The following is a 27,454-nucleotide window of genomic DNA, read 5'->3' on the forward strand; positions in this document are numbered from 1 at the left end:
CCCAGTATGCACCTAGTTTGTGGCATATCTGCTTCCTTCAGTGCATGAGCAGGACCATGTCTCGCCTCTCTAAAGATGATGTCTATAATCAGGTTCTATTTTCAGAGTCAGCGATTGTAGCAGCTTAGAAATATGCAGTACAAAAATGCATGAGTGAGCATGAAAGAATATGTTTTAATAACCAGGACTTCATTATAATGGTAAAATTGTATATCAGTGCTAGTGGAGTAGAAGTGATAAGGTTTCAATCAAGAAACATTCTCCATTTTCTCCAGATGGTAACTAGCAGAAGATAGATGGGTTTCTTTTAAATCTAACCCCATCCACTTCATTATGTGCTGCACTAACATTTGTGCATTCTGCTGCACATGAAAACACAATGCCTGTGTTAGTACATTTGTTCTTTTGAGTTCTTTATAAGATACAGTCAGTAGATTAGAGACTGATCTTCAGTTTTATATCAAATATAGAACTACAGTCAGAGCTTGCTTTATCAGGTCAAGCAAGAAAGTTGTGAAGGTCACAGGCAGGGTCATCCTTAGGATTTATGGGGCCCTATGCAATACTAACAACAGTGGGGCTGACAGCCTCGCCAGGCCTCTTGGTAAGGAGGGGTGGGATGGGGAGCTGTTTTGCACTCCAGAAAATGCAAGGGTGGGCACTGGAACTAAGAAGGGCAGCCCTCTGTGTTGCACAGTGTGTGCAGTGCCTCCTCCCTCCCTCCCCCACCAGCCCTCAGTACTGCCTGGAGAGCACTACATGGCACTTGGCCAGGTATTTAAAGGGCCTGGGGCTCCAGCCACCTCCATTGCTATTGCAGCAGTGGCCGTAGCCAGGAGCTCTGGACGCTTTTGTATCACTGGGCCCTGGGGCATTTGCCCCCTTCGCCCCCTTGGCAGTGGTGCCCCTGTGCCGCACAACAGCCAAGAAAGGGAAGAAGGGAATTTTAGAGATGTGATTTTATAATCTCCAGCAACACGCTAATGAAATATTTTTAAAGCAAAATTTAAACTAAGGTCCTGTTGAATAACACAGTAAATTCAGAAACTGGCAATATACACCTGTGTTGGCAAATGCCTGTTAAATGGCTTCACTGCGACTTGAATGGCTCTTTCACTGGTTCAGTTTCCTGCTAATAGGTCTGGGCAGGCTTTTTCACCTTTAAGTTAACTAGTTCCTCTCTGAAGGAAGCAGAGCCACCAAAGAGCGATAAGAAGTGGACATTAGGACCCAATGGTATTACCCTAGGGTTGGCTCTTTGTTTGGCTACTATATCGCCATTGAATGTTGGCTGCAAAGCAGAGGCTACTGGAGTGGCAGACTAAGCCCAGAGAGCATGTGAGAATTCATTGTGGAGATGCTGACAATGCTTGAAACAGGGTGGCCTAGTACAGTAGTCACAGGCCCTCAGTTCCAAGCAAGACAGAGCATGAGCGCATGCATGTGGGGGGAAGGGAATCATAGCTGGGCAGAGCAGGATCCTTCATAAGATTCTGAAAACTGGGGTATGGGAAAGGCAGAAAGAAGTTGATTACAGCTACCAAAGATGACAGAAACCTGGGAGAGTAGAGATTTTCCCATTGGAGAACTGATGCATGTCGCAGAGCAGGTCCTTTTGACCACGACCTTGCGCGCGCATTGCCCATTCTGCCACACAAAGACCCCTCAGAGAAAATGTAGGCCGCAGACACACACTGAGAAAGCATAACTTGTAAGCGCACAATGCAGCTTTCTGTGAACGGAATTTAACCTTGTAGGCATCTAAGAACAGGGAGGTGAGCATGAAAAGATAGCGCACAGCTACAAGACATAAATAAGACTTTCTTGACCAGTCCTTGAAGGTAGGGAGGTAGGCATAGGGAGATAAGACGTAACTGCCATACACACTGACCATGCCCGCATGCGGCACTGTCCATGAAGCCATTAGGCGGGCATCATGAAAAATCCTATAGGGCAATATTGCACATTACCTCATTACCAGCCTATCAGGCCCGGCCAGGGAACAGACCCTAATAAGGTACCGGATATCAGGTTATGTTGTAAAAGATCCTCGACCCCTTTGTTCAGCGAGGTTCCGTGTATTGAGGGCACGTGTCTTTTTGCCCAGCTGAAGGATTGATCACCCTGAGGCTGCCTCCTCACCCTTCGAGTCAAAGATAGGGGTTCGCGAGTTCTGAGCATGCTCCGAGTTCTAGTGTGTCTTTACACTGTTATCGTTGCTGGATTTGTAAGTATTTCTTAAATATACTAGTCATTGGTTTAGTTAATAGTTGAATCGTGTTAATTTCATTGTGTAATTCTGTAGAGTGTAACTGAGTTCTATTAACCACAGGGTGTAAATTGTATAATCTTGTGTAGTGTAGTGGTATTGTATTAAGGCCAAGTATAAGTTTTACAAATAGAAACCTAGGAGTTGTTAAGTTGTAGAGGTAGATTAATGACTAACTCCACCAGCTGCCCTAAAATAACCATAGAGGGGCTGGCTGTGGACTGAGTTTTTATTATCATTATATTGGCTTTGTTTTTATATTTTTTGCTTGCATGCTGCGCTGCCTTAAGCGAATTAGAGATAGTGATTTAATATAATCGAATTATAATCACAAAGTTTGTAATCAGTTAAGTGCAGTTTGGTTCAGTTTTCCCCTCCTATAAAAGCATTAGGCAATTGCTTGTTTTAAAATTCATTTAAAAGTCACTTGATTTTTGATAAAAGAACCATTCTGTTTAATAAAAAAAATCATTTGTTTCACCATCATCCAGTAGTTTTCACTGGTTTGTCAGCTTTAACCCCTGGGGGCTCCCATCACATCACCAAACCAAGTTGCGACAATGTATATCTTTGGAAGGCTAGAGAACACACACATACACACACACACACACACACCAGTTTGCTTTTTCCTATCTGTTTTAAAACATGTTCCCCTCCTCCCCACCATCACTCTCCACCCTGTTTCAGGCATTTTTCTGTTCCCCACCATTCTTTCTAGCATGATAGTTCATACCATCTGGGAATCAGTATATTAAAGAAGGAGCAGTATGAACACTCTGTGAATGGGGTTCTCCCTCACTATTAGATCTAGATGATGGCTTTCAGAATCTCTCCAACTTTCTTTTCAGTTTACCAAGTTAGAATCACACTCCTAATGCTGTCAGGTGAACTGGAAAAGGGAAGTGCTACCTTGTCAATGAGTCTCATCAGGAACACTAGCTTTGCTATCTGCTTAAGCGGGTAGGACACCAACCTCAGATTCAAAGTTAGCAAACTGTAGGGCAGGCTTTAGATGATATAGAAACATGGGCTGCAGGTTTAAGAAGCAAGGGAAGGCATTGCCTCCCCTGGGTCTTACTGCCCAACCTCTCATCTCTTCCTATCCCTATACTGACAATTCCTGCAGGTTCCCTCATCAGGCTGTCCTATGGTGGGGCAGGGAGGAACTTTAAAGTGAAGAACTTTAAAGTGAAAAGCCTTCTAACTTTCCAGATCTATTAGAATAACACTGAACTTGCGAAAGAGCCAGTAAGTGACACTGAAGCCATTTAACAGGCATGTGACAACTGGAGGCATACGTTGTCAGTTTCTGAATCTACTGACAAAAATTGTGCATTATTGTAATGCAAATGAAGTCCGGGATTTGAATTTCCCGGGCTTCATTTGCATATTGCTGGGTGCCGCCATTTTTAAATGTCCGCTAGTTGGGACTCCATGCCCCGCGGCTACACGCAGCATGAACTAGGTAGTTCAGACTAGGCTTCCTATTCCGAACTACTGTTACTCCTCGTGGAATGTGGGACAAGGAGTACCGGTAGTTCGGAATAGGAAGCCTAGTCCGAACTACCTAGTTCGTGCCACGTGTAGCCGCGGGGCACGGAGTCCGCACTAGTGGACATTTAAAAATGGCGGCACCCAGCAATATGCAAATGAAGCCGGGGAAATTCAAATCCCGGGCTTCATTTGCAACTCCGGTTGACTACATTACCACCCTAGTTCGAACTAGGGTGGTAGTGTAGACATACCCTCAGAGTATGTATGTCTAGAATACAGGGTGTTTTCAAAAAAAGTAGCCTTTTTTCGAAAAAACTTCACCTGCATCTAAACTGCAGCTGCATTCTTTCGAAAGTAAATCGAAAGAATGCGGCAGCTTTTTCGATGGTGGTAAACCTCATTTTACAAGGAATAATGACTTTTTTCGAAAGTACTTTTTCAAAAAAAGGCACTATTGAATGCAAACTGTTTTTTCAAAAGAGAGAGTCTTGACTCTCTCTTTTGAAAAAGTTGCTCGCTTTTTTGAAAAATTTGCTTGTAGTCTAGACGCTCTCTTTCGAAAAAGGCTTGTAGTCTAGACGTACCCTCAGGCTGGGATTGACCCATGGGCCAGGAGTTTGAGATCCCTGGTCTAGAGATTCAAATCCATTGATATAACATATGTTTACCAACCGACTTCTTTGATTGAAATGGGTATTTCTTGTTTTGTTTTTGGCTTGCCATATAAAAGCCATGCTAGTTTTAAAAATACATTATGGATTCTAGTGGTTTAAAGTACAAAGTATATGACACCCAATTTTTGTGAGTAGTGCCTTCTTTAATGCATATTGAACACTCACTCTCTCACACACATGAGTTATAGACAGGATAGCCATGTCTACACTAGGAAATTATTTCAAATGAACTAAATTCAACTTATGATTCCCAATTTTACAAGTTCCGTATCCTCACTATGGGGAAGAATCGAATCGAATCCAAGGCAGGTTCCGCTAATGTGGATGCACTACCGTGGACTCGGATCCCCAAGAAGCACTCTGGGTTGCTGCAATAGGCCTCCTAAATGCCAGTTAGTTCAAATTTGCATGACTGGAGCATCCGCACAAACATATTTTGGACTTACAAGTTTGGAATTAGCATTATTCCTCATGAAAAGCAGGAGTGCATAGCTCGAATTCCGTGGTCCCTTATTTTGGAATAACAGGATTGGTAGTGTGGATGCACCACTTACAAATTTGAACGTGGAGTAGTTATTTTGGACTAAGGTCCTCGTGTAGATCAAGGCAATAACATTTAATGATTTTCAGGAAGCTGCAGCAATTTCCCCACCATCACCTGTTTTGTTACCTAAAAACACCAATAAAACATGATATGCTGCCTCTCTCCTCAATAGAAAACACCTGATTATCTGTTTTGACTATTTTTGCTGCAGTCTTGATTACCCAATATTAAGTTATCCAAACTAATTTGTCCCTTCTGTATCTTAATGCATTGAAAATTCCCTCAATTACCTGAAGCCTCGACCATCCAAAAGTATTCCATGTCAGCTATAATTTCCAGGAAAAAAAATCAAGGCTGCATTATACTTAAATTAGCTCTGTGGCATCAAAAACTATGATGGTTTTACAACCTGAACTCCTCTCTTGGAATAGCTGCCCCTCTTCAATCATTAAAACAAACAAACAAACAAAAAACCCAAACCCTGAAATGAAATGAAAACTATGAGAGACTGAAGTCTGGAAATAATCTCAATAACACAGCCTGCTAGAACTGAAACATTTCATCTCCTCTAAACTGGTTCAAATACAAAAAAAAAACAAAAAATACAAAAAAATAGAAAGTTCATGCTATAAATGAGTCTATTTACAAGACTTAAACCAAACTCTAAGCTAAATGAAACAACTATACATTCTGATGTTCTTTAGTGAGATGGATCATTCTTCCAATCGTCTCATACCCCATTGATGCTAATATTTTCAGTGATCCCAAATATCAGTGACAGTGCAAGGTTTTCCATACTTCACTCCAACAATTTTCTTCAGGCTTGATCAAGTAAGATTACCTTTCAGAGCAAAAGCCTCCATACACATTCAACCCCTCATTCAAAGCCTCTTTGGTGAGACAGCCAACTGGAATGCCAGCAGGGTACCAATTGCAATATAAACACAGACCATCAACTTATTTCAAATAGGCCATTGAACATCTGTCAGATGGTAATGATTTTCAAGTAACTGTCACTAATGACCATTACTAGATTCTAAAATCTGAAAAAGCAGGCTGTTACAATTGAAGTGGCATGGTGACAACGAATTTTACCCTGAATTGAGCCTGTGCTAGCTATATTACTGTCAAAGATGCCAGCATCAAGTTTCACTTACCAAAGTATGATCTGTCAGAAGAATCAAATTAAATCGTAGGAAAACAGCAGGAACAATATGTAACTAAATCATTTGTCTAGAAGACCAGGCTCCTCACCTCAGACTAAATATGTCAGATTCCTCTGCTTGACAGATATGCTTATGGTGCTTATGGGGGTTTTCATTTTTTTTTCCAGAGGCCTTTAGAACTAGAGCAGCAAAGGGCAACTGAAGGCTGCAGCATTACATATTATGAGATAAAAATAGGTGCTTTCAGTGTAAAAAATGCAGTGTAAAATGAGCTATAACAGTATTCATTTGAATAGATGTTCCATAGAAAATTCCTGTCAGAACATATACAGTTTCTGGCAGCAGGCAAATGTATAACTGCACTAATATATGCATGTACGTGTTTTAACTATAAAAGACATGTGTGTCAGAGGCTGCTATAAATCCATGAAGTAGATTTTGGTGACATCATAAAGCATGAGGGGACGGATGATCATAGGGCTAAAGAGCTGAAATGAAGCAAAATTGGTCAGATATTCCTGGGAGAATTCTGTACCAAAAATTAAAAATTCTGGGCACAATATTTTAAAATTCTGAATATTTTATTTGTCAAAATAACACTAAGTAATCATGCCAGTTTCATTTTTTTTGGTGGTAATTTATTTCAAAGTACCTGTCAGTAGGTATGTCTGTAACAATACAAACAATAACAAAAAACTCCCAGGAGTAGAGAAATTAAAAAAAACTGACAAACAAGGTCTGTTTCTTTGCCCACTTCTGTCCTTTGAGAAGCTCATCTGTGGGGCACTTCCCCAATCCCAAATACTTACATTCCCTCCCCCCAGAGCCCAGTTGTAGGGCAATGCCCCAGCCCAGACACTGGCATCTCCTTCTCCACAAAGCCCTGAGGTCTAGAGGGAGAAACAGCTTGATGTTGAGTCCCAGGCTTGCATGGAGTGTTTCTGCTTGCCATCTCTATCCTCAGGGTATGCCAGGAATTGCAGCTGCCAGGAACTCTACAGCTCCCTCTCCTCTCCCCCAGCAATGTCTTCTATTTGTGCAGTGGTGCAGAATTCTGCCAGAAGTAAGGGCTCAATTGTTAATTCCCTTGTTCAATGTCAATCTCTTTGTGCCTCACCTCTCAATTTGCGAAATGGGGATAATGCTTCCTTGCTTCCACCCTCTGTCTTCTCTGTTTAGATTTGAACCTATTGAAGAAGGGAATGTTTCTTATTGTGTGTTTGTACTGTGGCTAACACAGCAGCACCTTGATTGATACGTGGCCTCTTGGCACATAAAAATAAATACATTCTAATAATAATAAATGAAAGCAGAGACTGGATGGTATAGTGGTTTCATGCCAGATGCAAATGAATGGCATTTTCCTAAACAGATGTATTTGCATTGTAATTGTTAGGATTTTACATTTTAAAATGTCAGCTTACATTTATACTATGCAATATATTAATAAGGCAGCAAAGGCTGAAATGACTGATTATAAAGATTTACTCTATTGTTTATCCATATGTAGTAATAGTAAAAATGTACATCAGAAACAAAAAAGTATTAGGATTTTACATACATAAAAGTAGGAAGTGAAAAAAAATAAAACTCAAAAACAGTTTTAATGCTACACATTTGTGTAAACACATTAACATAAAAGGATTTTTTTTAACAATGTTACTTCACAGTTATATAACATTGAGAAATTAAACATGCCATTGATATACCTGGTCCAACTACATGTCCAATTGTTACAAAAATGTAACCAAAAATATCAACAACACAAATGCAATTACAAGAAATAGACTTGTTTCACTCCCCAGCACAGTGAAGTACAAATTGCATGGGCAGCTTGAAGCCCTAGTAACAAATTATATATATTCTATGTGCCAAGATCCCGCTGGATAGCAATGCAAGATTACTAATCACTTAGACCTGGCACATCAGTAAGAGGAACAGAAAGAGGCTGCATTTGACCTTGATGCATTATAGGAAGGGAATTATAGTATGCAGTATTTTGTAAAATATTATACCAACTTTTTACAGAATGTTATAACATATCATTCCCCAGTTTCTTTAAAGAACCAAAAACAAGACTAAAAATTCAGAGGCAGATCTTGATACCCATACTTATGTGCAACAGTGCCTTAGTTTCTAAGTAATCCCATGGCTATTGGGCAATGAACAATGGAAAATGTTAGTCAGACATCATGTCTATGGGACTACTTACCAAGTAAGCTTCTCCATATGAGTAAGACAGAACATAGTCCTCAGTTAATCATCACAGATGTAGAATCTGAGGAATTCACCTAAATACTGAGCAAGGACATCGCGCTGTGACTCCGTCTTGCACTTTAAAAAATTATATTTCCTAATTTAATACAGGATGATGTCAGTGGGAGTTTGCCAGAATAAAAACCGAGTGAGAACCTGAAGTTGTTGCTCACATACTGTAGAAATTTTCTATTTTGAGTTGATTATGTACAGATTAAGGTGTCAAGATGATTCACTCTCCAATCTCTAGAGCCTCAAAGATTAGGTATTGCTGAAGTGGGGCAAAGTTTGTGTCATAAAATCCCTTATCAATGCCACTGATAGATTTATTGTTATTCATGTGATTGAATATAACCACTACTGTACAGGCAGTCCCCGAGTTACGCGGATCCGACATAAGTGTCTGGGCTGTCCGCTGCCCGCGTGTTCCGCCGCTTTGCTCCCAGTCCCCCTGGTCTGCAGACCAGGGAGAGGGGGAGCAAAGCAGAGCAAAGCCGCGGAGCCCGAGGGCAGCAGGACAGCCACTCTGGGCGCTACTGGACCAACCCGGCAGCACCCCAGCTGCTCCGCCCCAGGCGTCCTGATTCAGCCACTGCTGGTCAGTTTCAGCAGCGGCTGAATCAGGACGTCTGGGGCAGAGCAGCTGAGGTGCTGCTGGGTTGGTCCAGTAGCTCTGAGGAGTGACGGCGCTACTGGACCAACCCAGCAGCACCTCAGCTGCTCTGCCCCAGGCGTCCCCAAGTCAGCCGCTGCTGAAACTGACCAGCGGCTGATTCCAGGAAGCCTCTGCCCCGGGCTTCCTGGAATCAGCCGCTGATCAGTTTCAGCAGCAGCTGACTTGGGGATGCCTGGGGTTCTTAAGTGGAATCTGTATGTAAGTCAGATCTGTCATCCAGATTCAGCCACTGTTGAAACTGATCAGTTTCAGCAGCGGCTGAATCTGGACGCCAGTTCCGACTTACATACAGATTCAACTTAAGAAGAAACCTACAGTCCCTATCTTGTACGTAACCCGGGGACTGCCTATACATGAACTTTCTACTCGCTGATTCACATGCCATGTCCATGTGATCGTATCCACTTGAATGTAGTCCATGGTTTCTAATTGTTTTGTGTTACAATTTTATTGTTATGGAAAATTATTTTTATGTAAGATATATTTATATGTTCAAGGCCAAATTCCCAGATACGTTGTAGTCACTTGGTATTCTTTAAGCAGTGTAGAGTGTCATTCAAGTGGCTAGAGATGGCTAACGAAGAATTCCTTTTAAATAGAGTAAACTATCTTCTGATGGAAAGAATTGGAGCCTTAGTCACTTTTTGAATTTGGTCATCTAATGTGACTTCACTAGTCACACAAAAGGACAGAAAAGAATTAGACACTTTGAAAGAAGTTCAAAGAGAAGACACTTTTGAGTTTAATTCCAAAAAGTACTCAATTTAATCAACATTTTCAGAAAAATGTTCAGTTTTCAGATATTACCTTCTATGTGAAAGCAAGGATTTTCTTCCCTGGAATCAACCAGGAAAAAAAAAATCAAGATCTGCTACATAACAGGGATTCACTCTTAGGGTACATCTGCACAGCAGCATTATTTCCAAATAAGTGATGTTATTTAGAAATAACAAAGAGCATGTCTACACTACAAGCCTTTATTTTGAAATAATATTGAGCTGGAGAACTTCTTACTCTGACTCATGCTAACCCTCATTTCACAAAGAGCAAGGGAAGTCAAAGGAAGACTGTTCTTCCTTTGACTACCTGCTGTGTAGACAGTGCCTGAAGCCAAGTTAAACTATTTCAACTTCAGCTACGCAACGAACGTAGATGAAGGCGTGTCACTTAATTCAATTTTAGCCCTACTATGTAGACATACCCTAAAATGATGTAAAGGCTACCACCTCTCCACGAATACACCCATTTGCAATTCCAGGACATAACCTTGCTCTGAGCAGAAGAGCTTAAAAAAACCCATGGACTTACAGAATTGGTTCTGTTAGCTCTCAACTAAGAAGTACCCTTATATGTCCTTTGTAAGCTGCCAATAGCCAACAAAGGACAATATGCTTGCATACGAATGTGCAAGGCCCAATCACGCATCCACTGAACTCAAAACAGCAAAAAGCTCCTATTGACAGCATTGGGAAGAGTGCTGGGCCAATAATTCCCATTGGCATCAATGAGAGATGCCAAAGAGAGGTCCCAAACTATCTGCAAAAGTCATTAGTAATCTAATTGAATTGAAACCTATTTTCTGCAAATATGGGGGATGTAACTTGAAGAAAAAAAATGTAAAGGGGAAGTAATTGTGAAACACTGAGGGTGTGTGTACACTACAGTTTTATCAGAAAATGGACTAAACTTGAATTACGTCCACACTGCAATCACGTTCTTTGCCACCAAAGGCCACATGCAAACCCAGGAGTAGGTTTGCATGAAAATCAAGTTTGTCCGGTGAGACCCCAACCCTGAGCTTCCCCTCCCACTTCTTCCCCTTGCTATCCCCTTCCAGCTCCCTTCTCCCAGGTTTTCCCCTCCCCTCTCTCACCCTCTATCTTCCCCTCTCCTGCCTCCTTTCCCCAGTCTCACCAGAGTTTCATCCCCCCTCCCCAGTTTTGTTAAATAAAGAGAGTTTGTGTTCATGAAAATACATGTATTTTATTTGACATCAGGAAGGGGGATTATGGAGGGGTAAGTGGAAGGACGTGAGGGAGGAATAAGGCTCAAGCCCCCAGTGGGGCAGACCAGGGAGGCTCTTAGTGCTCCTCAGGGTGGAAGCTCTCCCACAGGGCCTCCTGGATACTGACAGCCCCCCGATGGACCTTCCAGATGGAAGCCTGCAGAAAGTGTAGCCAGGCTCACAGCTATACCTCCACGAGAAGCACCAGAGTGCCCAGGGGCAGCTCTGGCTCCATGTTGCAGAGTGCTGTGGTGTCTCAAGTGAGAGCAACCAGAGCACACAGAAACAAAATGCTTTGCTGTCCCTCATCGAGGTAGGCAAGCAAGCAGGGAAAACTGAGAACCGACTCTGTCCAGGGGTGTGGAGGTGTCCCTTTAAGCACAGGCCTCGGATAGCCTCAGGCAGCAGCCATACAAAGTAACTCCTGACCTGATGCCCTGCCGGACCTGGTTCCAGCCATCCTTAAATGCGATTCAAAGTCCATTCAGTGTGGACACGCTATTTTGAAATAGCAAAAAGCTATGTTGAAATGCATTTTGTGTGTAGACACATTATTTCGAAATAAGCTATTTCGAAATAACTATTTCAAAATAATGCTGTAGTGTAGAGATACCCTTGGGCAGTTATTTTGGATAAATAAATAAAAGCTAGTAGTATAAAACATATGACAAAGTCCATTAAATTACCTTTGTCACATCACTACCTTTCAACCTCCAAAAATTCATTTTGTAGAGTACATAGAGACCACAGGACATGAACAAGATGAGACACCTTTCATGTCAGGGGATAACTAAATTTGCAGAGCTTACTGACATGACAAGGAATCTGACCAGTGCCTCTGAATCTCTTTTCAGCCTAGGAGAAAATTAAAGGAACTCCTAGTCATTTTCTCAGGCAATTATGCATAAAGGGACTTAAGCTCAGTTTTCATGATAACAAGCAACTGGATAGTGATAAGCAATCCGTGGCATCCTCTGCATCCCGTCTTTCTTCTCCAGTAGAGGAATGATACTTTCTGTAATGAGGTCTTTTCCCTCCTACCAGCCCTCAGTGGTGTCCAGGGAAAATAGTAAATTAAAGGTTGTTCCTATGAATTACTGAGGACTTCCAACCTAGCCGAGGCAAAAAAGATTTATGCTATGAAACCAATAGCTCTCTGCAGATTGTCTTTACTGTGTATATTGTCTGGGAAAATAAGATATGTCTCTCTCACTTTCTCTCTCTGTTAGATAGCCTATAAAGGTCACAAAAGCTAAATCCAAACATAATGACACTGAGAAATGTCTCTATTGCTGAGTAACTACTAGCTGACTATAATAGCATTCATTTATTAATACAAAATAACATTACTCAGAACATAAAGCCAATTTACTGTGTTCCAACATGAAGCAAAATAAATACATCTAAAATTAGATTCTATTTGCTGAATGAGATTACCTCATTTTCAGAGCAGGCTAGTTTAAGAAGCCAGTTTAAGTTTTGCTTCTTTTTTAGTCTGGAATGAAAAATAACTGACTTCATAATAATTTCTAAAGCAAAATCCTTCTGTAGAGACAAAAATGTTTAATTCCCATGAGAACTGCATTATTATGCTATTCCATTCAACATTAACTAAATTCATAATCTGTAAACAGGGAATCTCCTACACCTTAATCTGCAGTAACTGTGCACTCCTTAGAAATCATGTCCATCTTGGTCAGGATTTTCTCAGCTTTTACTTGAAGACAGAGGTTTTACCTCTGCCATCTTAATGAAGGAAAGCCTAAGAAACTACATAGGCTTTATGGACTAAAGGGGTAGATGTGTTAGTCTAACTTTAAAAATGAACAAGTAGTCCTGTGGCACCTTAGGCTATATCTAGACTACAGAGGGTTTTTTTAAAGTGGCCCTTTTTCGAAAAAACTTCACCTGCGTCTAGACTGCTGTTGCATTCTTTCAAAATTAAATCAAAACAATGTGGCTGTTTTTTCAACAGTGGCAAACCTGCTTTTATGAGGAAGAATGCTTTTTTTTCAAAAGAGCTCTTTCGAAAAAAGGCATTCTTGAATGCAAACAGGGCCTTTTCAAAAGAGAGTGCCCAGATTGCCAGGGTGCTCTCTTTCAAAAAAGCGGATCACTTTTTCAAAAGTCTTGTGGCTGTCTAGACTATCTCTTTTGAAAGAGGCTTTTTTCCAAAGAGCTCTTTCGAAAAAGCCTCTTTCAAAAGAGATCGTTTAGACAGCCACAAGTCTCTTTCAAAAGAGACTTGTAGTCTAGACATACCCTTAGAAACTAACAAATATATATATATATATATATAGCTTTTGTGTGTAAAATCCACTTCGTCAGATGAGTTGGAGTGGAAATTACAGAATCCTGGATATATACAACAGAAAAAAGTAGTTACATGTCAGTTGTGTCCCATTTATAGAATTTGATATGGAAATGCAATTTCCCCCACCTTTTATATTCACATTTCGCATCCAGCCTGACTTAATTAGCTTTATTAACACCAGTCCTACAATTGACAGGTAACTGCTTTTTTCTGTTATATATACCCTGGATTCTGTAGTTTCCCTCCAACTCATCTGACAAAGTAGGTTTTACCCACAAAAGCTCATTATCTAAGCTTAAGGGAGCGGTTGACAAAGGCTTCTCTTGTCGACCGATCTGCGTCTTGACTCATGCACTGTGCTGACGATCACCTGAGCCGGCATAGCATGACGGCCATTTTTATTTTAACAAAGCCAGGGATATTTAAATCCCCGCTTCACTGACTATGTCGTGTAGTCTATTTTACATGCCTAAGGTACCACAGGATTGCTCATTGACTTTATGGAATTCACTCCAGATTTGCAGTGGTATATATAGGAGCAGAATTGAGTTATAATGCAGTGGGAGACAGATTAATCCAAACTCTTGGGGCCTGATTCTCAGTTTCCTGGCACCTTATATAGTCACTTATTCTGGTGCAAGTGGGTGAAAAACATAACCATGTCAGAATGGCAGCATTATACATCCACTTTGCATAGCTATAAATGACTATGGAAGACCATGGAGAATCAGGTTCTTAATGCCATAGTGTCTGTATTTACTTTTATTCTGAGTCTGAAAACTGTAAATTGAGACATACCAACATTAGTCATAATTTCGACCTTCTTTATATACTTTTCAAGCTCTGAAGTGCAGCTTGTGGGGGTAAGTTCCCCGATTTTGCTTCTGCTTTTACCAGTGAGTCAGTAGTGAATATAAAGATTTAAATCTACCCATTTCTGTCTAGAGAGGGCTTTTTAATAACATGAAAATACTTTGTCTTCCTCTGTTATTTGCCAGAGCTCACACGCCCACCTGATTAAGTGTTACTAGAAAGCGTGACTAGTTGCTCACTGCACAAAAACACATTAAAGTTTGGTCCTAGGTGAGAAATAACCTGACATAGAAACTTAACAGCAATGGTCAGGCAACACAACAACAAAAAAAATAACTTATAGAAGAAGTCTTTGGGTCCTAAGGTCACCAAAACACCAAATGAATTAAAGAAAGACTTCAGCTTTGACTAATCTTTGCACAACAATAATATTGAATGTCATAGTCAATTCACATTATGGAGTATATTTTCCTTTTGATATTCATGCACAAGTCCTGTTCTGCTCAAGTTCCCAAAAGACATTTAAAGTCACTAGTACAGAGTCAAATCTTCCCAGAAATAAATCAGCAAATATAACAGCTTTAAAATTTGCTTTATTTTGAATTTCAAGCATTCTTAATAAACCATTAAGAGGTAAAAAGAAAGAGAAATCACTTCCTGGATCTTCACCTTTTGTTTAAAATTTTATAAAGATTATAAGATACTGTAATGGGGTACTCACCCCCAGAGTGTCTTCTGGCAGTCTAGTGCAATCTGGTTGTGGAATCTTCATCATTGGAGACTTTTAAGGGCAAGTTAGACCAACACCCATCAAGAATGGTCTAGATAATAGTTAGTCTTGCCCTGAGTGCAAGGGACTGGAATGCATGACCTCTTAAAGTCACTTTAAGCACATCTACAGTAGGAAGTTATTTCAAAATAACTGAATGTGAAAAAATAACTCCCGAAATTACACAGTTGAACTAGTGTGCCCACACTACAGTGAAGCCTCGAAATGAGTCCAATGCAGGCTCCGTTATTGTGGATGTGCTACCTTGACAGAGTTCCAGGAAACACTGGGAAGTAATTACTTCAAAATACTCTGGGGAGTAGTTATTTCAAAATAGCAGCCACAGTTCATCCACACTAACGCTATTTTGAAATAACTATTTCAAAATAAGCATTATTACACAAGGAAAGCAGGAGTACAGATTTTGAAATCACCAGCCTGTTATTTCAAAACAACAAGCTTGGCAGTGTGGATGCTCTGCTTATTATTTCAAAATAAGGTGGGTTATTTTGAAATAACTCCTTAGTGTAGACCAGGCCTTCTGATTCTATGAAAACCACAATCACAGCCCTGCCTCAGCTTCCCCCTACTGAGCTTTCTGTAAGTCTAGTGAGGCAGCATGTTGAGCAGTGGTGTTTCAGGATTCTAACTTATTTAACTCAAAGGTGAATATTATACAAATACACTTCCACCTCATACCCTAGTTGGTGGGGAAAGGGACCGAGTTAACCTTAGTCCAGCAACCCCACTTATGTCCAGGTCCCTTACCAGTGAGGCTTTCTTGACCCAGAACCATCTTCTGGGGTCAGGACCTTTAGTATCAGCTGAGTCAGGAACCCCCACTGGTCAAACCACTATAACACTTCCTTAGAACAGCATGGAATTGCTCTGATTTGGGGCTCCTGCTATTACCTGATGAAATCCTTCAACTGAGACCAGGTTTTGCTAAGAGTTGGCATTCATAGTTCCTTCCTTTTGGAGTCTCTGGCTATGTCTAAACTGCAGGGTTATATCGGAAAAAGATATGCAAATTGAGAATTTTCTCCTTTTTTTTTTTTTTTAAAGACGCTTTTCCAAAATTTGGCCTGTCTACACGGGGCCAAATTTTGGAAAAACCTCCTCTTTCGGAATATCCCTTATTCCTGATACAATGAGGAATACAGGGATGCCGAAAGAACATGTCCACTTTTTTGGAAACTGTTCTACTGCAGTGTAGACATAGCTTCTCCCACTTAGGAGCTTTGTTTTCTTCCCTAGTGGGGCTTCCTCACTAGCTCCCTCTGAGAAGCCCTCCCCTTAGCAACTTTATCTCTCTCTTTCTGCAAACTGTTCCTTTCTCTAGGAGCTTCTGTTTTCTAGGGACACTCCACTGAGAATAGCTTCCTAGCCACCTACCTTCAGGAGTTCTTTCCCCAAGTGCTTCCTCACAAAAGTCTCTTCTGCTTGAGCCCACATAACCCTTAAAGATGTTCCTTAACTAATTAACTAGCTTCCAGTTATTCTGAGTTAACTACTTCCAAGTGAACCTGCTCCATTCCATCTTGTGGAGCCTGTCTGAGATAGGTGGAGCCTCTCACCCCTTCAGAAGGCTAACATCCTTCTGCCAGATACATTTATTTATCGTGTGGGGATCTAGCTGCTTGTCTTGCATTGTTAACAGTGGAAGCTGCATGACTAATATGCACGGTTTGGAAAAGGTTGGGATGTTTGAACAAGAAAGGGGAGACCAATGTGACAGCAGTTGGTTGAAACACACACATTCTGTCCTCTACCAGCGTTTATTTGGCAACTTCCTTTCACATATGGATCAAGAAGAGGAAGGTTTTCAGAGCTCATGTGGGATGAGTTGTTTAGTCTCTTGTTTATGGCAAAACTGTTGAGATTCTGTGTCTGAATGATTCATGGGAATAGTTAGGTGGAGATCAGCGTGACCATTGAATCCACAGGGCTGCCTAGCATTACCTAATAACATGCAAGTTTGGGGACTGATTCTGATATCATTTAACTGGTTTTTGTTCTATGCCAACATTAGTGACTCCAGGGAAGTTGCTCCTGAGTTCTGCCAGCATAAATTAAACCAAAATCAGGAACAATTTCCCATGTTATCTGTGCCTGCATGTGTGCATCTTGGAAGTAGCAGTTTCTAGGGGATGTATGTGGCAGGGATATTACAGGTTCATCCATATTCTGGAATATATGCTTTGGTGAAGCATCAAGTATTTTAAGCAGTGTAAGGGGGTAGCACTCACCTCTCACAGGTGCCCTCTTCTGGCCAACTATGTGTGCCTGCACAATGCTGTTTGAAGCCTATTTGACAACTCAGACTTCTGGCAGTCTCACACGCCCTCTGTGCAATTAAGCACAAAACCCCTTCTGGGGTACTCCTTTAACAGGGGCCTATCTCTATGGCCCCTGTAGTGTCTTTGGGTCTATGCCTTCAGTCTGCTCTCCATTGTGGTAGAGAGTAGTGCTCCCAGAAGGCAGCATCTTCGCCCTTTTCTCCTGGAGGCAGCATTTTAACTCTTTCCTCTGGGCTTTATCTCCACATTCCAACAAAGTTCAGTTTCCAACATGCTCTCCCCTCAAAGCTATCTGTAGGGCTTCTGCTCTCTCAGTCAGGCACTCCCTCACTCTGCTAAGCTTGAGGTCTCCAAAGAAATTGAACATCCTGTGGTCTGGCAGCTCCTTTTATAGGGCCTTCCTGGCCTCTGATTGTATGGTTCTCCTGCAACCACTGTAGCCTTCTTGGAATACCTCTCTTTTGTCCTTTTCTGGGGCAGGGTGTGGGAAGGCCACAGGTCTCCAGCAGAGGTCTTCAGGGCCTGGTTCTCCCCATCACAAGCAGTCTGAAGGTTACATTGCCATATATTTAACTGAGAAGCAGTTTGTTGGTCAATTGGTTTAGCATCTATCTGAAAGAGGGATTGTAACAACACTGAGCTTGGTTCTTCTTAAGCCATTTTCCAAATGAGCAGTTCAATCTTCTGTGCTTTCAAAAAAATCAGAGGATCTTTGGCTTCTGCTTTCTTCAGAAAGATTGCAGAAACCTGGTTCCCTACTATACCTGGGGAACAAGCACACACACAGACGCCAACACCAATTCCCTCCACTCTGTCCAACTGTGCAACCAGACCAACAACTCTCAACCAGCAGAAGATGATATAGAATTGGCAATGAGCAGGGTTCAAATAGTAGCCTTCCCTGTCTTATGGGTTTAACACCCAGAGGCCAAATTGTGTCCCCAAATATCTGCAGACAGTGAAGGCCCTTAGTGAGAAAACAAACCCTGCCTATGGCTACAGGATTCAACAGATGGAAGGGGTAGAATGTGTGTGAAAGAGGTGGAATCACCTTCTCTATATGTAGCTTTCCAATATTCTCTGAGGTTCCTGCTCTCTATAACATATATCCTGGGACTGTCTCTTCTGTTTCCCATTACCCTTTCATTTCTTTTTGTTTTGATGCAGTGGTTATTATAAAGTAGCCTACTCCATTTCCAGTGAGCTAACATGGCCCATCCATAAAAATGAACTTCTCCCAAACCTTTCTTGATGTAAATGCCTATGTCTGTCTCTTAAACCACTTGCCTGATGCTATCTTCCAGCACTCATCCCATATTCAGAGGCTTCCCTAATAGCTGTATCCCATATAGTGAAGAATATGCATAGGAAACCCCTAACATTGTCTGTTTTGGAGATTCCTGTGACATCAGCACACACAGTACACATTCTATCAGGGAAGATCCAAAACATGTATGTTCAGATTTTGCAGAAGGGCATCCAGCATCACTGTGAATTCCTCTGAGAAAAATCCTGGTGGTGGGTAGGAGATTGATGAGCTTCACCCGACTGTAAAAATTCCTTGAGATGGGGAAAGAGGATCCTGTACTCTTTGCCACAGAGACTCTGGCTGTTAGGGAAGGGGTACCAGAGAATTTGAAGCTTACCTGCTATATTAAAGGTAGGGAGGAAGGGTGACAGTTAGAAGTCTTCTAAAAAGGTTCGTATTGTTCTAAAGAAACCCACACCTCTCTCTTTGCTTGATTGACTGTAAGGGTCCCTCTAAGGTTCAGACAATACTTACTGAGGGTGTGTTTAGACTACAAGCCTCTTCTGACAGAGGCATGTAAAATAGGCTACCCAACATAGACAATGAAGTGGGGATTTAAATATCCCCGGCTTCATTAAAATAAAAATGGCCGCTGGGCTGTGCCGGCTCAGCTGATTGTCAGCACACCGTGCGAGTCAAGACGCGGATCGGTCAACAGGGGAAACCTGTGTCGACTGCTCTGTTATGCCTCATGAAACAAGATTTACAGGAGCGGTCGACAAAGGCTTCCCTTGTCAACTGATCCATGTCTTGACCCATGCGCCGACGATCAGCTGAGCCCGCACAGCCCGGTGGCCATTTTTATTTTAATGAAGCCGTGGATATTTAAATCCCCACTTCATTGACTATGTTGGGTAGCCTATTTTACATGCCTTTGTCGGCAGAGGCATGTAGTCTAGACATACCCTGTTGGACTCCCAGTTATCAGAGAAGACAGAAAGGCCTTCTTCCATCTGCAATTTTTTCCATTTCTGTTTGTTAAAGACATAACTACGTTTTTGCCCCCTCCAGATTACACTATTGTAATGTGTTATACTTCAAGTGAACCAGGAAGTGCCCCTAGAAACTAAACACGGGCCCAGGCCTCAATAATAACCTTTTCCTCAGTCATACACAAAATGGCAGCTGTCTTTAGCGGAGACTTCTTCTCACAGAGCCCAGGGTATGTCTCACATGAGCTGAGAGAAGAGGGAGGAAGGAAGTTACTCAATGCACTGTTTGCAGCTATGAAACAAGGTTCTCCCTTAAGAAGGTGGAGTCTGTTTTACCATCTTTAAGGCAAGATGCACAACTCACTTCTTGGTGCAGGTCTTCTAGCAAGGGGAGGGTGGTGTCTCCTGACTCCACTTAGCAATTGATCCTTTTACTAAGAGTCTGTGTTGGATGGAGGAAGGTATAGAGAGCTCTACTTCCATTCTGAGTGAAATCCACAGTACATATCTTTATGCAGGAGCACCAAGACACTACAGTGATGAGTGCATTAGAAGTGAGTTTTATCATTTAAAAGGAAAACAATTCATGAACTGCCTTTTGGGGAAATTTTAATACCATTCCTTGTGCAGTGGTATAAGGCATAAAACTGAAAGGCTAGTGATTTTAATCACCTAAGAAGATTAAAAATTCTAATTATTTCATAAAAAGACACTGCTTAGAATGACACTGCTAATATGAAATTGGATTTCTAAAGAAAAACACTATTGATATGGGTAAGACATTGCTGACAGTCTTTTGGAAAGCTCAAATTGTGCACAGCTGTCTAAAGCTATTTCATTCCCAGGGGGATGGACGAGATGATCTAATAAAGCCTTTCCAATCTCTAACTTTCATTATGTGATACAGTTATTATATAAAAGTATGTTAACCTAGATAAGGAATGCAATTGTTTTCATGCATAGAAATTATTTTACAGTATAAACATATATTAAATGCTTCTCCTCGTACAAACCACAACAGATTTATTCCAGCAGCATGCTCTCAAGTGGCTCCTCAATACATTTCTGCCACCAAGCATAAAAGAAAGTATCCCTAATTTCCCTGCCTCTTTTGGGGATCTAAATAATCCCTGACAGAGACAATTTATTCCTGAGACTCATAAAAATATTTGTGCTGAGTAAATTTACGTCTTTGAATTTGGAATGGCCCAGACTGAGCTAGATTATAGGCATCTTCAAAACGTTGCCACTGAAGAAGATAGCCCAGATTCAGTTACAAGATCTTTACTCTCCTTCACACTATACAATCTGAATAGACTCTCCATTCACTCAGTATAGTTCATAGGAAGGAACAGGGTACTAATATTTCCAGTATGTAAATATAATATGTCAGTTTGCACAGCAGTGCTGCCTGCTCTGGTTATGATTGTGAGATAGCATTTTTGTTTAAACAGAAAATCAAATGAAGGGTTTCCTAAGCTGCTTATGTCTCCTCCAATGGGATTCACATACCCCTGGGACAGAAGGTTTGTTACAGAGGCAAACTGATGTGAGAACCCCTGTCTGAAATATTGGTAGTTCGTCACTGATTCATTCAATCTATTAGTGAAAACTATGGTTTGCTACTGCAGTCACTGACATGGCAAGCATACAACACATCAACTGCCCACTAAAGACAATGGGTATGTTGTCAGGTTGGTTGGCAAATGTGAAACAGACAGTGGGAGACAGATATATTGTAAGGTAAATTCTACTCTGCAGTTAGATCGATCATGTAGGGTTACCCATAACAAACACATCTATAGCTGAGACTAGCACGTTTGAAAAAACAATGCAGAGAAAGCCGTAACTGCAGTATTTCTACTACCACATTGCCATTTTGAGGAATTACCGTTTTGTTCCCTCTAGAACTGTGAGCCTGCTCTTTGGAGAGCCCTTTCCAGCAGCAGGGTTCCATTTCAAGCTCTCTCAGAGTTTGAGCCTTTTCAACTGCAGAGGTTCCAAGTGACATTTCTCTCCCACTATTGATTCAGCTACACTAATTATGCCTTTGGCAATATTGTCTGTATCCATTTGGGGTCCTTTTCTTTCTTTGCTTTCAAATGCTTAAAAATGCCTCCTGGTTTAAGTGTCTGGTCTACCTTCATTGAAGCTGAGTTTTCTTTTCTTTTTTTTCTGTGATGCACTGCTGCTGTGCAAACAGACAGCCCCTTTTCTCCCTGTCTCAAAGTGGTAGAAAGACAGTCACACGAGCACACCAGTCTGTTTTTTTATCTTCTCTTCAGTGATGATGCCAGATCTACAAAAAATGTTATGTTTTCACAGAGCACAATTTTTTTTAACCTTCCTTCCCATGTGGGAGGAGGACATTTAAATCTATTGTAAAATTATAATGGAGGGAAAGAGTGTTTTTCTGTAATAATTATGAACTCCAGACAAACAAGGACTGGATAATGCTGTGTAGTGGCTGCAGATTCTGTTGAGTATTCTAAGCTTGTCTTCCCCTATTTTCAGTGTACTGGGAGACTGAATGAAAAGGTAACATTCCACACTAACAGGCTGCTTCAAGGAAACATATATATATATAATAAAACATCAGCAAAGACAGCATAGCAGAAAGCCTTCTCTAAATTTCCTTACTTTTATGTCTGGCTCTTTATTTAGAGTTTTTTCTACTTCTACTCTGTTCACTTTAATCTTTGGAACCATTTTTTAAGTAACAAGAATATAAAGGGTCACACATTGCTGGATAACCCCATAGCTATAGAAACATTCCAAAGCACAGCACTTAGCCCAGTGGCACAATTTCCTTAAAACAGTATGATCACAAGTAGCTTGCTGCAATTCCAAGAGAGGAAAATACCTTTTGAGATCAAATAAAATGTATGAACTATAAGATCATAACAATGAGTGGGACTAAAGAAATGAAAACAAGTCCTGATATTTTATACTAATGTCAGGTTTCTATATGAACCTGTGAGTTATAATGATGAAGTGCTGTAATGGTAAAAGACTCATTTTCTAAAATCCAGTGCCAGCTAGCGTCTATTTTAAGATGAAACAGGGATATCCTCTCCAATATCATGTTGTATGTGCATTCTGTCCATGCATCCTACTTATGTTCAGAAGTCAGAGAACTGATCTGCAGTGGAATACTTAGGACATAGACACATGAATTTGCAGTCTCCTTCCGATAGGTCCTTTGAGTGATGCAGAACCCAAATGATGGGAAATGGGAACACAATGTGATACAGTATTACTACCCTCTGAAACCAGAAATTCTGAAAAGCTCGTGAGTGAGCCTCTTTTGAGATTGAAGTCCAACTGTGATACCCGTATTCACTTTGACCAGCACTTCACTCCATAAATAGCTGCACTGAAGTCAATGAAACTATTTGTGTATTATGAAGTTCATACTAATGTGAAGTTCAGAATCTTTGCGATTTCCCCATCACTGGTAACTAGTGTGCATTTTATTACCCATACGAATCTAAGTTTAGTACCACAGATGTTCCTAATTTAGTTCAAAGACTTTTGTAAGACATTTGCTAGATTACATGTCAGATACAGAATCAAGGCCAACAACAGATACTCATAAAAGCGTATTTCTCTCTAAGACTGAAAGAAGCAATTTGCATTCAGCACAAAGCAAAACCATCTCCAAGGTCAAAGAAAGGATTGCTGAAACTTATGCACTTGCATAGTTTGTAAAGAATGCCGAAGGTGTGTATAGCAGGAAGAATGGCAAGATGTCATTTAGAACCAGAAAGGTGGAAATTAGAAAGGATTTGGGTATGAGATTTTTCTAGCACAACTAGAGCTTTTAAAGCTGATTGCTTTTAAGACAACTCCAGTATGGTTTGGCACAGATTCTGATCTGACACTATTTCATAATAGAGAAGTACTAATTACAAATGTTAGTCAAGAGTCTTTGGACAGGAATATTTGTTATTGATAATAATATATAACACTCAGAGAGTGCTTTCCTAAGCATAGAGCTCAAACATGGGTAAGCTTCGTGAATCCTGTTATACAAGTGGCAAAACATACACAGATTTGGGCCCAGATTTTCTGGAATGGCTATTCATTTTAATTGGCCAGCTTGAATCATTAGCCCTGATTTCCCCCAAGTATTGAGTCTGCTTTTTCCTTTCAACTTTATGAGAAATAATAAGATACTATTAACAGACAGCAGGCCAGAACCATTTAACAAACTTAAAGGTCATTTGTCTCCCAATAGAATGTATCATTTGCTTGCCTAGCATTTACCCTTTGTGCAGGAGAGAGGCACCTTGAGAGCAGCCTCACAAAAGATTGCTGCAAGCCGTCAGGCTAGAGTGTGTACATGATTAAACTGACCCAATGGCTCAATAAGCCACCCAAGGGGACTGGGATCACTGGATTCCAGGATGCTAGAGCAGGCAGGCTGAAATAATGGCATCAGGCCTTAGCTCTTGAGTTGGGGGTTGGATTTCACCCCAAGTACTTCACATTCATAGAGAGCTTGAGTGTGTAAACAGCTAAAAGGAATCACACAGAATGAGCACAGAAATTATTGCCATGTACAAAATAACTTTACTGGGCAACAACTCACAGCTCAAGTAGCAGACTGTACCAAAGATTTCCTCCAGTAGCAGAAGGAAGAAATGCTCCTCAATAGGCCAAGCAGCAGCAATGGACCTGCACTGTGGATGCAACTTCAACCCTGAGGCTGAAGTAATTTTCTGGTGCCTGCTGCCCTCATTTGCATCTGAGGGAAATAGCCAGTGCATGCATACAACAGCAGCCACTCTGATCCAGCCACTGCCATGCCCAACCCCCTCTATAATCCACATTGCCCAGCAGTACAAAAAGACTTCACTCCCATCCTCCTCTAAGCTGGACTCCATGGCACCCACACTGTGTATCACTTCCTCAAGTCCTACTCCTCACTTTACCAGTTCTATTGTGGCAAAAGCCTTCCTTGCCTGTGAAGGTGAGGGCAATTTTTTCCCTCAGACTTTTCAGTCTAACTTGAAAAAAAAAAATCTCTGAGGGGCAGCCATGTTAGTTTGTAACTTTAAAAACAATGAGTAGTCCTGTGGCACCTTAGAGAATAAAAAAAATATATAGTATCATCAATAAAACCCACATGATCAACTGATGAAGTGGATTTTACCCACGAATGATCATGATACTATATATATATATATATATTTGTTAATCTCAAAGGTGCCACAGGACTACTCATTGTTTGAAAAAAATCTATGATCCCAGGCTAATTTAGACTAGAAGCCTTTGCAACAGGGAACATGTCTCTCTAATTCTCTGTGAAGCTGCCAGGAAATCATTGCCTTTAAAGAAATGATACAAATGACATTCACTGACATTGTAGTCACCTCATTATAATACAGACTCTGCTTTAAAGAAAAAACAATGACTATGCTAGATCTCCACAAAGATTACATTATTACAGTGGACGAGGCTATATATTGAATTATTTCGTATGGGGGAAAATAATGCTTGACAGCTGAAGGCCCTGAGAGTTATAATTGCTCCTTTCAACAGCTAGGACATTCACATATGTATTAAACTGGTTGCAACATTACAAATCATCTTGATCAATTGGTCCATCAGCCCTCAGAGAGAGAGCACTGATCACAACATACCATTAGTGCTGTTCTAGGCAGTACTTCAGCCACCCACTGGCCAGGCTGTCAGTGGCAACATTACAAATAATGCTCTCAAAGACTGGGCTTGAATCTGCTCTGGCTTACATGGGTGTAAATCAGAAATTACTCCACTGAAGCTTGTAGGCCTTGTCCTTTGCTGGGGTAAATTGTCATGGGTCCATTAAAGTTAGTGGAGTTATAACAATTACACTAGCTGAGAATCAGGCCATCTATTTGCATTCCTAAATATGGATTTAGGCATAATTTAAGGCAACCAAGAGTTGAGAAATTTGGCTTATTTGTGATAAATTAAATAATTTTAAAAGATCCTAAAAAGCAGAAATTGAGCTGTACCTTCTTTTAGCTTTATTGGCTGGTGAGAGGAAGATCAATCATTAACAGAACGAGCACTTGGAGTATCTTTATTGCTGTTTGAATTAGGGGGTATGACTCAGTTTTATTTTCCCCAAGCTGGTATTTTTTGGTGATATCTGCAGCAGAGCAGAGCTGGTGGCTGAGAAATTACAGCAATGGCATATGCAGAGTGGGTCACATGTATAGGCCTTCTGACCCTCCCTGTTTATAAAATTCTATATATAAATCAGGATCAAGATATTCCAGGACAGTTTGCTATGCTACATATTACCACATAGAGGCTCTTCTAAAACCCAAGGGAAGTATTTTTGAGATTGCTATAGACTATGGGTCAAAACTAGATATGTTGCCATAACTGTTTAAGTGGAAGCAAGCATATATTTATAGGGCTTTTAGTTTGTAAATGAAGAGGTTATTTTTCCTAACCTGGGTCAACTTGATGGTTGCTTCTTTCTGGGTTGTGATATTTTGCCATACCTCTCGCAGCTTTCAACTAGTCAGCTTTCTGCTCAAAGGGGATCAGAAAGGGATCAGTTACACATGAGACTGGCACAAAAGGCCTTTTATTAACTCCCTACCCACAGAATTTTTCTAAGATTAGAGTCCTTCAAATGCGTCAGTTAGAACAAATTGTCAATCTAAGTCTTTATCTGAGCTGTACAAAACCGTTTTAACCTGTCTGCCAAGTAAAACGGTTCATTCACATACAGATAAGTTCTACCAGATTTAGCTTAGTTCATTACCTTTGTGCCTACCCCGTTTGAAATTTCCTGCTCCATTCCTAGGTCTGACAGCATTTTTCTCCTCCCTGCCCTCCAGCTTTCAATTGCTCTATTATCCTTTGATTGGTTCATGTTTGTTGTAATTCATTTACTCCTATGTCCACGCTAAATCTATTTCCCTTGCAGACACATCCTCTCACTGACACTTTCTAGATCACTGACATTCCCAGCTTGGTAACAAATACTTTAAGCTTTATTTAAACCAATAGTTATGAAACTGTGCTCTGTGACCTACTGTCAGGTCTTGGAGGGAGTCCCTGTGGTCATGGGAGGTCATGCAAAAATGTAAAATTCCACATATTTTAAATGATAAAAACTGGATGCATAACAGAAGCCTTGTAATGGTGAAGCCATTCTACTGCTGTAGCCTTGAAATCCCAGTTAGCTGTAGCTGTGTGTTTGACTGGCTTTACTTTATACAATAGAATACAAACTCCATTCAAATATATTATTATCTGTGACATGAAGTTCAGGTACCATGCAGACTGACCATTACAAGATGTGCCCCTCATTTCAGATCTGCCTAGGGAGCACAGTTAAAATGCTGGAGTTTTGCCATATGAATGCAGGGTGTGTTGGTACAATGAAGAGCACCGAGTCTGGGACCTCGTGCTCAAGATGGTGACTTGAGGGGGGAGAAAGACGCTGAATACTTTAAAAAGTGAAGTCAGTAAATAGCCAATAGGGCTTTAAAATATCTGAAGTATTTTTGTTGAAACTACAGAATTTTAACATATGATTGTATGAATATAATGGACCAGATCCTTCATATTGGCTGAAGGCCACTTGATGTGAGTCCTGAGATGGAGAGTAAAGATGGCTTTAAGCCATTTCTGTGTTTTCCCAGTCCTGAAGCAACTAGATGATGGTCTAGTTCCCAGACCATATGGAAGCAGCATGAAGGCTGATCTAAAATGCACTGGCTGAGAAAAGCCCCTAGGGTCACCAGGGCACAAGAATACTCCAGCCATAATCATTTTATCCAGCTATCTCTCATGAACCAGCAGCAAGCGCCGTGTGCCACAGGAGCTGTGACAGTGACTCTGTGCCACACCGGGATTTCCCGAAGTCAGAGCAGACCTTCACTTGCATAGACAGCTTTCAACACTGTTGCCAGTCAACTCT

The 27,454-nt window shown here is 40.9% G+C and overlaps 1 long non-coding RNA gene across 1 annotated transcript in view; it reads left to right on the forward strand.

Annotated features, from left to right (window-relative positions):
• The first annotated feature begins 1,934 nt into the window (after positions 1-1,934).
• LOC142829890 (uncharacterized) overlaps positions 1,935-27,454 on the forward strand; it is a 90,736-nt gene continuing 65,216 nt past the window's right edge. The window contains exon 1 of the long non-coding RNA XR_012904790.1: positions 1,935-2,227. This is a non-coding gene — a long non-coding RNA (uncharacterized LOC142829890). The remainder of the gene's footprint in view (positions 2,228-27,454) is intronic.

The sequence above is a fragment of the Pelodiscus sinensis genome, chromosome 6, assembly GCF_049634645.1.
Source record: "Pelodiscus sinensis isolate JC-2024 chromosome 6, ASM4963464v1, whole genome shotgun sequence".
Taxonomy (NCBI): Eukaryota; Metazoa; Chordata; order Testudines; family Trionychidae; genus Pelodiscus; species Pelodiscus sinensis.